General features: G+C 36.9%; 1 long non-coding RNA gene across 1 annotated transcript in view; it reads left to right on the top strand.

Annotated features, from left to right (window-relative positions):
* Positions 1-13679, top strand: part of LOC138713255 (uncharacterized) — a 1167998-nt gene that overhangs the window by 35361 nt on the left and 1118958 nt on the right. The window lies entirely within an intron of this gene.

Raw genomic sequence — 13679 nt, 5'->3', positions numbered from 1 at the left:
TAATGGCGGTGGTGACGACGATGAGATGACAATAGTGGTGACAGTGACAATGATAGTAATGAAAATGATGGTAATGATGGTGACAATGACAATAGTGGAGACTGTGATGACTGATGACTGTAGTGATGAAGATGGCACAACGATAGTGACGATGATGATAACGGTGGTAAAAGTGTTGTTAATGCCAATGGAACTGAATATTATGCTAATATTATATCTTTGTTCACAGAGAAAGTGATTCTGCGAGTATTTCAATTTTTAAATTGTGAATGTAATATTTGAAAACTGAAAGAATTATGCTTAATACTTGTGTAGGCCATGTGTCTTCAATTCGATTGGTGACGTGCTGGAAAATCCGGGTTTTCGTGAGTCAGAATGATCGATTTTTAAATCGAAAGGTGAACAGACGTGCCTATTATTAAATAGGTTTATTCTCCCTGACAAGCGATGTTCACTTACAAGTACAAATTATTTCCACATCACAATTTGTCAATTTACCCGTCTTCTGCCGCCATTAAATATATTAGATCTCATACAGTTACTCTTCAGATATGAGGTGTATATGTCAGACTTAATAAAGTACACTAGGTGAACACAGCAACCCGGCTCTCGACCGAGACGATCGCAGACTTCGGTTACCCAGAAAGCTTGCTATGGTTGATACGCAGTTCAGCATCAGTCCGATGACAATTATGATGACGGTGTTGATGAGATGATAGAAGACGGAAAAAATGAATTGAAGGTACTCGAACGCTCATATTTACAAGGGAATTCGGAGCTGTGAGAAATAATGTATTTCAGCACCACTGTTAAGAAAATTTTGATTCGATACATAAAAAACGTTTAATATAAAAATTATTAAATATAAGCAGTTAAAAATCATTTAGTCGCCAAATTAGTATAGATGATGTCTGCCTGTATATCTATCTCGCCATATCATTTAATTTATGAGTGGAGTTGAAATATTTAAGAATGATGAAATAGTGTTTAAAATGAACGTATAGGAAATGACGTTGTAAGTTAAAATTTGACAATTTACTCATTAAATTAAGAAAATATAGATATGTAGAATGTAGAGATACCTGCATATGAAGAATAGAAATATCCGCATTTGTTTATAATTCCCTAAATGTGAACTTGATGGAAGAACTGATATCAAAAAAATTTGAAGGAAATGGAGTGAGGCATAATGTCATTTATAATGATAGCTGATGACTCGCAGAAATGTCTGTGTGTACGCTATAATTTGGATCTTTCAATTTAAGTAGGCCTACATATCGCCATAAAACTACACTTTCCATCGTATAATTGAAGTGCTATAATTTATGATAACATTGCACAACACTGAAATTTACGACAAAAATTCGTTATTGTAATGCCCTCGAAAGCAAAATCCATTTTGCCAAATCACAGGGTTATTCTTAGGAACGCTGAGTAAATCCACCAAATTTCCTTCCTTTTTATGTGAGTGCGATAGTAGAACTAAGGAGAAATATTATGAAGTAAGACAGTGGTGTGGAAGGATTGCCTGTGTGCCGGAGGAAATGAGTGCGAGTCAAACCTAAGGGACCGAGACTCGTGCCATCTCTTAGCTCTACAGTCTGGGAAGCAGATCGCCAGCTCTCGAGGATAACGTTCTTACAGTCTCACGGTACTAAAGTCTGGCAAGTGATCTTTCGCCTAACTAGTAAATTATTTATTTAAGAAAAAATGGAGAAGATCTTATCTGAACTTCAGAGCACTTGCTGGAAATGTCCTCTGCTACGTTCTACACATGAGGTCGTAAAACTGAATTTCACATAAGTCTCGCAGTTCGGTAACAATGCCGGTAACTTAGGTTTGCTTTAAGCCCTGCCCAGGACACAATGCTTAGTTTCCTGATCAGCTGTTGGTCCGCACTGACAACACAATTCTGCTGGTTTTTACATTGTCAATCTCAGTCATCTCTCTGAACTGTATTTTTGATCATGGTCAGGTACACAATACAGTAAAGTATTTTCCTAAATCGTACGAATTGTGTTTACTAAAGTTTGGACGACGCTTTCCAGAGACTACACAGTCATCGAACAATTTTGTTGTTAAATTATTTAGTAAGTGCTAATAAGAATGTAACAACTTTTATCAATTTCACTATGCTGCCATCTAGCGACTACAAAATAAGTCACGTTATACAGCCAGTGCCAGCGTTTCTGGCGCATGTCCTTGAGTAAAAGGCCAGTCCGTGAGCACTTGTTGCCAGTGCAGCTGAGAACGGTACCATACAACGCGTCACGTCAGCAATCTGCCAATTACAGTTGTCAGTCTTATTCCGTCAAAGGCAAGACACTCGCACTTTGCGTATCTCGGATGTGTTCTTGAGTACACTGTCCAGTGTGGTATCTGTTGCCACTTCGGCTGAGAGTGGTACCACCTCCTAAACAGATGTGACGTCAGAAATCTGCCAATCACAGTTATCAGCTTTCTAGCCCACAGACAATGGCAAAGATAAGATACTCGCTCTCAACGTTATTAACTTCTGTTTCAGAGGGCCGGGGTTCACATTCCGGTTGATCCTTTCACTAATTATACTTGTGTTGGATAAGCTCGTAGTTGAGACATCACTGGAGTTTTCTCCGGGTACTCCAGTCCCCTTGTGACGTCACAGCATTTCTCCATTATTATTCATTTAATCTTAATGTTATGTACTTTTTTTGTTATGTAATTTTATGACAATGTCTTGTGCACCTTGATGTGTTCATAGACTGTAAATTGAAATAAAAAAAAATAAATAAATAAACATAATTCATTATGAGTGCAATCCTAGATCCACCGTTTGTGGTGCACTCTGTATAGTCTCTGACGAACTAAGTAGTCTACGATTCTCGGCACTAACGTTATGTGGTACGCACTAGAGTCGAGGCTAATAACGACAAATTTAAGGGTGCTATCATAAAAAAAAGAGTTCTGTATCATAAGTACAGGCACATCATTTTATTTTTACTAACATTTTTAATATTAACCTGTCTATACCTTTAGAGAACCGGAAACACCGCTTGCTTCCCCCTCCAAGACTGGAGTTCGATGATACTGGCGTAAAACACAAATCACTCTACTAGGTATAGGATGGAAGAAAAGTAGTTCATCCATTTACGTAAACTAGGAAATATCGCGATTTTGAGTTTGATAATTTTCATTAGGTTTTTCTTTAATCAAAGTACAGTACTGTATTAAGAATAAGTGTTTTTACTCACGAAGTGAGTTATCCATGCGAACGTATTCATTATGCAGTATATACTGTCTACAGCACATTAGCGTACAATAGAGAGATAGAAGTTAAATTGAAAAATAATCATAATATGAATATTTAAACACAATTTTGAAAATGGTGGCCGTTCATTTCGATACAGGCTTCAGTTCTTTTGTGCATATTATCGCACTATAGACTATTGCATCTAATTGCAATTGCCAGTTTCGTCCTTCGTACTAGTAACTCATGTTAAAATATTTCTGTACCTACTCTACGTACTGTAAATTCAATCTTCACTTCTGCCCGACCCGAAAATATAAAATTACTCAGACATGCTATCTACTGTCCGTCCAAGTGGTTATGCCGCAGGATTGTAGAAAGGGAGGAAATCACGTGACAGTTAGTTACTTAACGAGGCCCTTTTATTTAAGTTAAATTAAACAGCTGTATAATATTACGTAAACGTCCAATTCCTAAGAGAAAGTAATGTTTTCAGAAAAGAGCTAAGACAGCCCAGCTTTTACAGAGGGGCGAGCAGAAGCAGGTGGGGGAAATCGGGATGCGACGTAGGCAAACGGACAGTACCTATGCGAAAATATGATTCAATATTGAAAGCTATTTCGTCACTGGAAAACGCGAACACATTTCTGGAACGTACTATACCCAGTAACTCAGTACTGCTTACTATCTGCGGTCTTGGTTCTGTGTGGAGTTGGAACTTCCTTAGTAGAAGGGGTGGGAGTGAAGTACATTCAAAAACTCAGGTACAATAAAAATTGAAGTAAAAATAAAATGATGTCCCTGTAATTTTGAGTATATTAAAATTATGTATATTTCGTGTGTTTTTGTGAGAAAATATAAATGGAATTTACAGAAAAAACGTTGTATGTAGGATGATACGAAATATCAGATTTCGGATATGAATTTCGCACAGCTACTTAATTGTAGAAAATCACCCGTTTTTTATTTGAATGCAACACAAACCGTTGAAATTTGTTGGTCAATGTAATTCATTGTTACTGCTAGTATAATTTTTGTTTATACGAAACCCTGAAGCCGTGTGTAATTGTAGCTGTGTGGTCCAACGGTCTGTTACTGTGTAACCTGCCTGGCCGGTAGGCATGCCACCACAGGTCTTGCTTGGGGGCTGCGCTACAACTGCCAATTCCCAACACCACTTAAAGGTGTTATTCCGTCGAGGCCGTCATTCACGTAATCATCACATCCGCCGCGGCCCCCCTCAACGTGTGGCGTGTAGTGAGCAGCACCATCTTGTAACGAAGAGCGAAGCTGGGTGGTGTTTTACTTGGACACGACGTGTACCAGAATTCTTGGATTTTTGTCATGTTCGCAAGCCAGTGTCATGTATTACGAGCCCTATGTGCGGGTCGAGTTGGTCGAGTGTGGCGAAGTTCGATATTCGCCGATGTTCGCTCTGCAGGAGGAGGCCTCTCGTGGTTGTTTCACCTTGTTATAAAAATATTCGCTGTCCTTCATTCCCATCCTTATACGAAGTTTGTAATGTCTTAGTTGCTTCTCTCATGTTCGAACATTCCAGGACACTATTCCAAGCCTTATATGAAGCGTGATGAACAGCTTGAAGCTTAATACAAACATTAGCACCGTTTTTCATTATTTTCGTACAGGGACATCATTTTATTTTTACTGCAATTTGTATTGTACTCGAGTTTTTGAATGTGCTTCACTCCCACCCCTTCTACTAATGAAGTTCAACCGTACTCCACACTACTGCGTGTTCAGTTCAAAGTGTGTCATGGCTCGCCGTATGCCGTCATGTGGCTAGTCGATGAGCCTAGAGAATTCAATCTTCCTACACTACCGCAGAGGCGTATTACCTATGTGCCAGAGAAATTGCCTAGGAAGTATGGCGTTCATTCTGAAGAGTACTTACCGATACGTACCGTAACGCCTGTAGTTGCAGGAATGTGAACTGTTTGGAAACTTGTACTGAGGTGAGTTTTTTCTTACTGTCGGGATATGTGGAGAGGGTTAAGACGATTACTTACGTATTTGCTAACATTAACTTCGACGGTCAACATGGACACGGAGCATTTGATTTGTATTGTAAGTTGCCGTACGCAACTGATGATAACAAATACCCTGCGTACGACTTGCCCGCACAAAACACAGTTCGAAAGAGGTTATGGTAGCACACAGACTTTACAGACCGCCATCTGTTGCTACGACGTTCAAGTTATACCATACACGTTCTGAAGTTCAGATTGAACGCCTTGATTAATAGGCAACTTCTCTGACATAAAAGCTGAAACTCGCTTCAAATCGCTGACTCAAAACAGTGACGTCATGACACATTTTGACATGAACACCCAGTAGAGCTGGGGACGGAGCGGTTCGGTTCGGAGCAGTTACTGTGACGTAATTACTCGGTGAACCGAGTACAGTACCGAGTACAAATTTGTGGCGGCGGATTTAAAATTTAGATACATTGAGTCTATTTTAGAACGTACTTTGAAAGTGAAAGCAAGCGTGTTTTAAAATCGTTGTAGTAAAGCGCTTTCGCTTTGCCAATTGACGAGAAAAAAAAAGTGCTTCTCTTCATTGCAAAATGGCGGTTGCAAATTTCATTTGTGTGATTACAACTATTTGCAGAGTTATTTTGTATGAAAGGCCTATTTAACTTTCAGTGTTGTTATATATTACAGACGAAATAAAATTGATAAAATAATTTATAATATAGCTAATAAATTAACATGTGATGGTTTACATCACATGTTAAACGCTGCAGCTAAGTGAAAAAGAAGATAGAAAGAAACAGGCTCCATGAAGCGCTGCCTGAAACACTTAAAAATAATACACAGAATTATTTATTATTACGGAAAGTGGATAAAATAATCAATAAAACGTGGAATCTTAAACTGAAGAACATAATGCTTATTAATTTATAACATTACTAGCCTTCAATAAAACAATGTTTTCTTGGTGAAGAGTAATGTTATTGATAAATTAAAGTAATTAGGTAATTAGAAATTAATACAAATAAAATGATGACTGCTGAGGTAACACAAATCCAATAAACACAAATAGAAGAGAAATAAAATGCATTTCCTTTTTTTAACATATTTTAATATTAATCAAGCATTCTGATATTATTATTATTATTATTATTATTATTATTATTATTATTATTATTATTATTAGTATGTATAATAATATGTTCAGACTGTCAGTGTTCATTAGGCTCACTTGACAGGTCATATAATAGGATGATCTCTTCAATACTAGAGACCTTTCACCCCTCCTTGGGGATAAGGAAATAATTTGTCCTGCACCAGAAAATTTTTAAATACAACAGTACCTACGTTGTTGTCTGCTAGAATTAAGTAAAATACGTGAACTTTATTAGAATGTTTGAACTGACCGGTAACGGTTACGGTTAACCGAGTAACTTCGGTGCTCCGCTGCCAAGCACATAAACCGATAGAACCGAGAACTCAACAGTTCTACTCCACACAGATCCAAGACCGCATATACAGTCATAGTAGCCTTACGGTCATAGTAAACAGTACGTTCCAAAAATATGTTCGCGTTTTCCAGTGACGAAAGAGCTTTCAATATTGAATCATTTTCGCACAGGTACTGTCGTCCACTTGCGTACGTCGAATCCCGGTTTTCCCCACCTGCTTCTATTCGCCTCTCTGTAAAGGCTAGTGGCTGGGCTGTCTAAGATATTTTCTGAGAACATTAATTTCTGTTATGAATTGGACGTCTACGTAATATTATACCCATACAATTGTTTAAAATAACTTAAATAAAAGGGCATCGTTAAGTAATTGTCACGTTACTTCCTCCCTTTCGTCTACACCTGTGTAGTAACGGTCAGAGCGTCTGGCCGCGAAACCAGGTGGCCCGGGTTCGATTCCCGATCGGGGCAAGTTACTTGGTTGAGGTTTTTTCCGGGGTTTTCCCTCAACCCAAGATGAACAAATGCTGGGTAACTTTCGGTGCTGGACCCCGGACTCATTTCATCGGCATTATCACCGTCATCTCATTCAGACGCTAAATAACCGAAGCTGTTGATAAAGCGTCATAAAATAACCTACTAAAATAAAAAAATAAATCCTCCCTTTCTATGACCCTGCGACATAACCACTCGGACGGACAGTAGATAGCATGTCTGAGTAATTTTATCTTTTCGGATCGGGCAGAAGTGAAGATTGAATTTACAGTACGTAAGGTACTCTTTTATAGAGTAAGTAAAGAATTATTTCAATATGAGTTAGTCCACTGATACGAAGTACGAACCTGGTAATTGGAATTACGTACAATAGTCTATAGTGCGATAATATGCACATTAGAACTGAAGCCTGTATCGAAATGAATGGCCACCATTTTCAAAAATGTGTTTAAATATCCATATTATGATTATTTTTCAATTTAACTTCTTTCTCTATAGTGTACGCTAATGTGCTGTAGACAGTATAATATAGGCTACATTGCATAATGAATACGTCCACATGGACAGCTCAGTTCGTGAGTAAAAACACTCATTGTTAATACTGTACTGTATTTTGATTAAACAAAAACCTAATGAAAATGATCAAACTCAAAATCGTGATATTTCCTAGTTTACGTAAATGCATGAACTACTTTTCTTCCCTTCTATATCAAGTAAAATGATTTGTTTGTATTTTACGCCAGTATCATCGAACTCCATTCGTGGAAGGGGGTAGCAAACGGTGTTTCCGGGTCTCAATCGCTGATCCAAAGGTTAATGTTAGAAAAGTAAGTTAAAAATAAAATGATGTCCCTGTATAATTAAAAAAGTAGACCTATACCCGCCTACGACAACTCGGATTCGAGTTCATACCTCCGTGATGGCACAATTATATTTGTTGTGAACAAAGTCATCGTTCTTTTCTTTCATTCTCCTGTTTTTCCCTCCATCGACACTCTCCATAATTCCCTTTTCATTATCTCCGTCTCTAAAAATATGGCAGTGACTTTACCATAAGGTCACATGGTCATACAGATTTACTTCAGTGGCCAATATCACTAAAACAGGTTTTTGTTGGTTGGTCTGTTATTGCGTAACTCTATCCAATTAGCCATTATATCACTCGACTGACCAACAATGTAGTTTTATATATATATTTATTTATTTATTTATTTTGCTAATAATTGTAACATAAAATATAATATAAATTGAAAAAACTTTAGCTCACCCCTGAAAGAGTAGAACTCTTACTCACTTATGAGTGAAAATCTCATTTGAAAGTGATTACCGATAAGTGTTTAACTCAAAATAAAGTAAAATATTTACAAAGTGAAGCTTTATGCTATGACAACACACTTGTAACAAAGAAGCTAGGCTCTTCAAAACCAGAAGTTATAGGTGAGTTTCTTCACCTCGTGATTACTACATTTTTAAAAATATCTTCTCTTTTGTGCCTCACGTGGACGTAAGGTCCAAAGCCGCCTCTAGGTACAACTTATATTTTCATAGTGTCGAATCAATCGTTCTTCAAGGGGGGCGCTTTCCCCGGTTTATCCAAAAATTAATAGATAGCAGTGGTTGTGGATTCTAGAAGATTCACAGTTGTCCATAAGAGGCACCGAAGCCCCCCAAGTTCTTGATTTACTAACGAGGATATGACTCGTTTAAATCCCTGAGGTAGGCTACAACAAACCGTCACCAGAAGTAGGTATAGGCTAGTTTATAGATTTGATGATTCGAGAAGAATGTGTAGTGAGCGTATGATGGAACCGACTTAGCCGAGTTATACAGTCGGTATACGCAACTCATTCCATCAGTAGTGTAAAAACAGCTTATTTGGGCTGAATTGCTAAGTGAAGCACATCTCATAATCTGATTATATTCTATGGTCTTCATGTTCACCCGATTTGACAGCTCCAGAGTCTTTCTTCTGGGGCAGGCTGACCAGACGTCCCCGATATCCGGGGACAGTTCCTAATTTTGAGTTATTGTACCCGGGGAGCAAATGTCCTTGTTCTTGTTTTCGGAATTTAATTTTGTCCCCAGAAATTTTGATTTTGTTTCAATAAAATTTTACTGGAACTGCTGCGATACATGCACATTTTTGAACGGTTCTCAGTATCAGACAGAAGAACCAGCGAGCACAGTATGAGATATTCTACACTCTTCGAGAAGAACATAGCATCTTTGTCTTTGGTCATCTTAGCATTCGCGTTGCGCGCAAGCGTTAGAACTGCCACAGCGTCCATTTGTAAGTAGTTCAAAAAATGAGGAATTTTGTGACATACTAAGAGGTGAAAATTAGTATGATGTTTTCCAACATTTTCAAAAAATAAAATCCGTTCCATCTCAAAATCTTCTCAAAATAGTGCCATTAATCATGTGTCTTCCAGTCAGTAATTCATCAGTTGAAAGACTTTTCTCCACAATGTACTCAATCTGGACTGATGAAAAGTCAAGAATGAAAGATGAAACAGTTAAAGCTTTTTTACAAGTGAAAACAAACTTTCATTTCTCATGTGAAGAACTAAACGTGAAGATGTATGGGAATGAACAGATCCTTAAAAAGATATTTTCTTCAGACAAGTGCTGTGTGTGTTAGTGTTTAATCAGTACAATATTAAGTGAAAGAATTCAATGAATGCGTCAGTACTGAAATTGAATTCTTAGTGGCTATGATTATGTGTGTTTATGCATTTAATTAAAAAAGTTAAGATACTCTAAAATATTTAGTATGCAAAGTTCTATCATTGTATCTACTGTTACATATATTTTCTGCAACATTTCAATGGAGAACGACTAGGTAAGCATTTGTGGTTTTTCTTGAAATTGCCGCTGTCCCCTGATGGACCATAAAAATCTGGTCAGCCTATTCTTGGGGTACTTGGAACAGAGGATATTCCCTCATAGATTGCATGATATTCAAGAGCTGAAGAGTAAGATTCGGTATGATGTTGAACACGCTGGCCAGGACTTACGTGTTCTTGTCATGGCTAGTTTCCAGAAACGACTTCAACGGTGCATAACAAGTGGAGGTGGTCACCTGAATATTATGATAATACTTCAATTGTGTAAATAAACAGAATACAAAAGTATAAAGAAGTTATTAGGTTGTTTGTGTACATATTTTGCTCAGCTCATAACATTTTATGATACTTTAAATACAATACTCTGAAAATTCCCCATCTTGTGGTCCTAAAAATGTTCGACATTTTGTTCCAGAATATTGTGGAACATCGAAAAGTATACAGCGTGTTTCAAAAGTAATGGTAAAAAATCTAGAAATGAGAAGTAAAACCGAAAAAAGGAAAAAAGTTCCAGTAAACATGGGTCCTCAAATTAAACGTTTAAGAGATAATGCGATTTTCTTGTTGGTTGAGACCGCTAGTGAACCGAGCTCCTGGATACGGTAAAGCGGCATTCATCTTTCGTGCGTATGCCGCACTCTTCCCATTCCATTTTCTTCTAAGTGTGAGACGATATCTGGATAGACGATATGGTGAACGGTGGATAGCTAGAGGACTTATACCTAGATCACCGGATTTAAATCCTTTGGATTTTTGTGTATGGAGTTATGCAAAAAGTTATGCAATACTGTAGATGCTTTCCAGCAAATGAAGAATGCTCGAGCGCATTCGCAGGTCTTTGCGGAGGACTAGATAGATGGCTTCAAGTATATCAGTCTTGCGATGTTGACTAATATTTGCGGGCGAGAGCTATTTTATGCCCGCTGCGCGCGCGCGGAGCTCTTTTACCTGTAAACATTGCTAAAGGATGTACAGATCTTAGAACACAGCGCATCATGACGGAACGGAAGCGCTTATAGCTTTCAAGGAAGAGTGGAAGATACAATATTTATGCTTCGAACATGGTGATGAAGTCCATTGCTTGTTGTGTAAAAATCATTTGCAAAAAAAAAAAAAAAAAAAAAAAACAACTTAAAACGGCATTATGAGGCGCAACATGAAAAAAATATAGGCATTAGGCTATTCAGGAGAAGAGAGAAATACATTCATTTCGGAATTGACATCGAAGGTAAATTAATTTACATTTGGGTCAATAGATTGTATCTAGATTCCTTTTATTTCTTTATTTTAAATGTATTATTGATGTTTTATTTGTTGCTTGTTTCTGGATATTTACTTTTATTAGACTACGTGTTTCTTTAATTTAGAAATAATATTTTATCTTTGATTGCACTTTAACTTATACTATTACTAAACCAGAATGCTAATTCACTTTAGTTCCAATAACTATTTTCAGGATTTTTATCAAACATGGACTAAACATCTTGAAAACTTTGACGCAAGGAGCTTTTTTAGTAACGTCAATATAAAATATACTTAAAAATATAATTTCAAAACTATTAGACCTAATTGCACAAAATTTTGTACAGATGATATTATTATAGATGTGTTTATATAGTTTAAATTTCACAAATTTTGGCCTAAATTGTGGAAGTTTTAAAAGTCATACATATCCCCTTAAATGATTGACCCCAAAAATTATGATGGCTCTCAATATCTTAATTTAATCAATTGTTTGTTTCGTGTTACGTGCATCTCACAAATCACTCCAAGAAAACTCATTACATAATCACGACTGGAGAGTAAGGACTACATTTTCACAATCACACAATCAATACACTCTATTTCAATCAATATTGCCATTATTATTTTTTCAACAAATACTCAAAAGTACTTAGAGATCACACACGTCGAACAGGAAGATCCTATTAGTTTCTCCTAACCAATGAAGTGAAGTATTTACATAATAAATAATTGCTTTTAACAATAAAATGGTTAGATACAATTAACTTTTCCTATTTCTCTTTTTGTTCCTAAAAACCATTCCCTTTGCGATTTGTTTATATATGTACATGTATATTAAATAACTGAGTAATTAGCCCTGTTACATAGCCAGAAATTTAGTAACGCAAGTTATTGTAATAATTTCTGCCTTTATTCGCTGCATGTGCATGTACATCCCTGTTGTCTACGTTACAGTGAATGCGCTCTGCGCTCGTAATCAAGGTCGAGCTCTTCTACCATGATTGGGAGCTAATATCGTGTCATCCCTGAAGTACATGGTCAGCATTTCGAACACCTACTGTAAAATTCTTCAGTTAACAAGTTCATACTGTGCTGTACCTTGTTTTTCCACAAACTTCACTGTTGTTCAAACAAGAATGTTTATTTTGTGTATGTCCAATCACATTTATGTAGTGTTGAAGCGAAAATTATGAATTTCACTGTCTAATGATTGATAAATTAATAAAATTGTCACTGCGGGCCCCAACAATCACAAAATGACAATATCTCATAAACGGTTAATTTGAGGACTCATGTTTACTGCTTCTCATTCCTACATTTTTACCATCACTTTTGAAACACACTGTATTTCTGATCACATTCACTATGATAGTTTAAAAACCCATGTAGAAAACGAAGGATTACTAAATACTACTTCATGTAGTCTACCTAAACATGTTGATTGAATATGACAACAAACCATTCTAGATGACAAAGGATCAGCAATTTTAACACTCAATTGGACTGATATGAATCCAGAGAACCTAGTTCCATGTCACATCTATAGCAACAGATTCCCATAATATGAAAGATCAGTAAGATGAGGGTTGTAGTCTAGTAACTCGCAACCAACAGGGTTCCTCCTAACCCCCTCCTAGACTTTCGTGACTAAGCGAATATCCCTTCCCAAAACTTAGAGGAGGGCGAAGGGAGGTAAAATATTGAGAGGAGGAGGAGAAGAAAGGATCATCGATTACCATGGCTGTTAGAGCTGTCAGTTTGATTTCGTATTTTTCCGCGACGTGGCAGCACCAATAAAAGCTTATGTTTTGTTAATTTTTTTCTCTCTGTTGTCATGTGCTTTGATATGTTTAGGATCAACTTTGATGGAACTATGTCAGTTTTGATTCCCGCCTCTTTTTTATGACAACATCAATAAAAGATCGTGTTGTGGTTGTAAATCCCATACAACGTCAAAAAGGCAATGATTTGTTTATACTATATCAAGGCATTCCGCCACTTTGTTTTCTATGCATACGCCTATTATGTATAAATAGTACAAACTGTTTTATATTTCAAATATACCCTCATTAAGATCGAAGTTAGGTAGCATGAAACACGGTCTTTTTTTGCCTATTACTTGGACGTACCTATTTTTAAGAAGGGGGACAAGACTAACTGTAGTAACTTTCGAGGAATATCACTTTTGTTGACGGCGTACAAAATTTTGTCGAATATCCGTTTGAGAAGATTAAGTCCATATGCAGATGAAATTATTGGGGATCATCAGTGTGGTTTCAGGCGCAATAGATCGCCTATTGATCAGATTTTTTGTATTCGACAGATATTGGAGAAAAAATGGGAGTACAAGGGTACAGTACATCAGTTATTCATAGATTTCAAAAAGGCGTATGACTCACTTAAGAGAGAAGTTTTATATAATATT

The sequence above is a fragment of the Periplaneta americana genome, chromosome 14 (genome assembly GCF_040183065.1).
Source record: "Periplaneta americana isolate PAMFEO1 chromosome 14, P.americana_PAMFEO1_priV1, whole genome shotgun sequence".
In the NCBI taxonomy this organism is placed as follows: domain Eukaryota; kingdom Metazoa; phylum Arthropoda; class Insecta; order Blattodea; family Blattidae; genus Periplaneta; species Periplaneta americana.
Note: the sequence above shows the minus strand (reverse complement) of the source record. Positions and strands in the feature narration are given on the sequence as shown.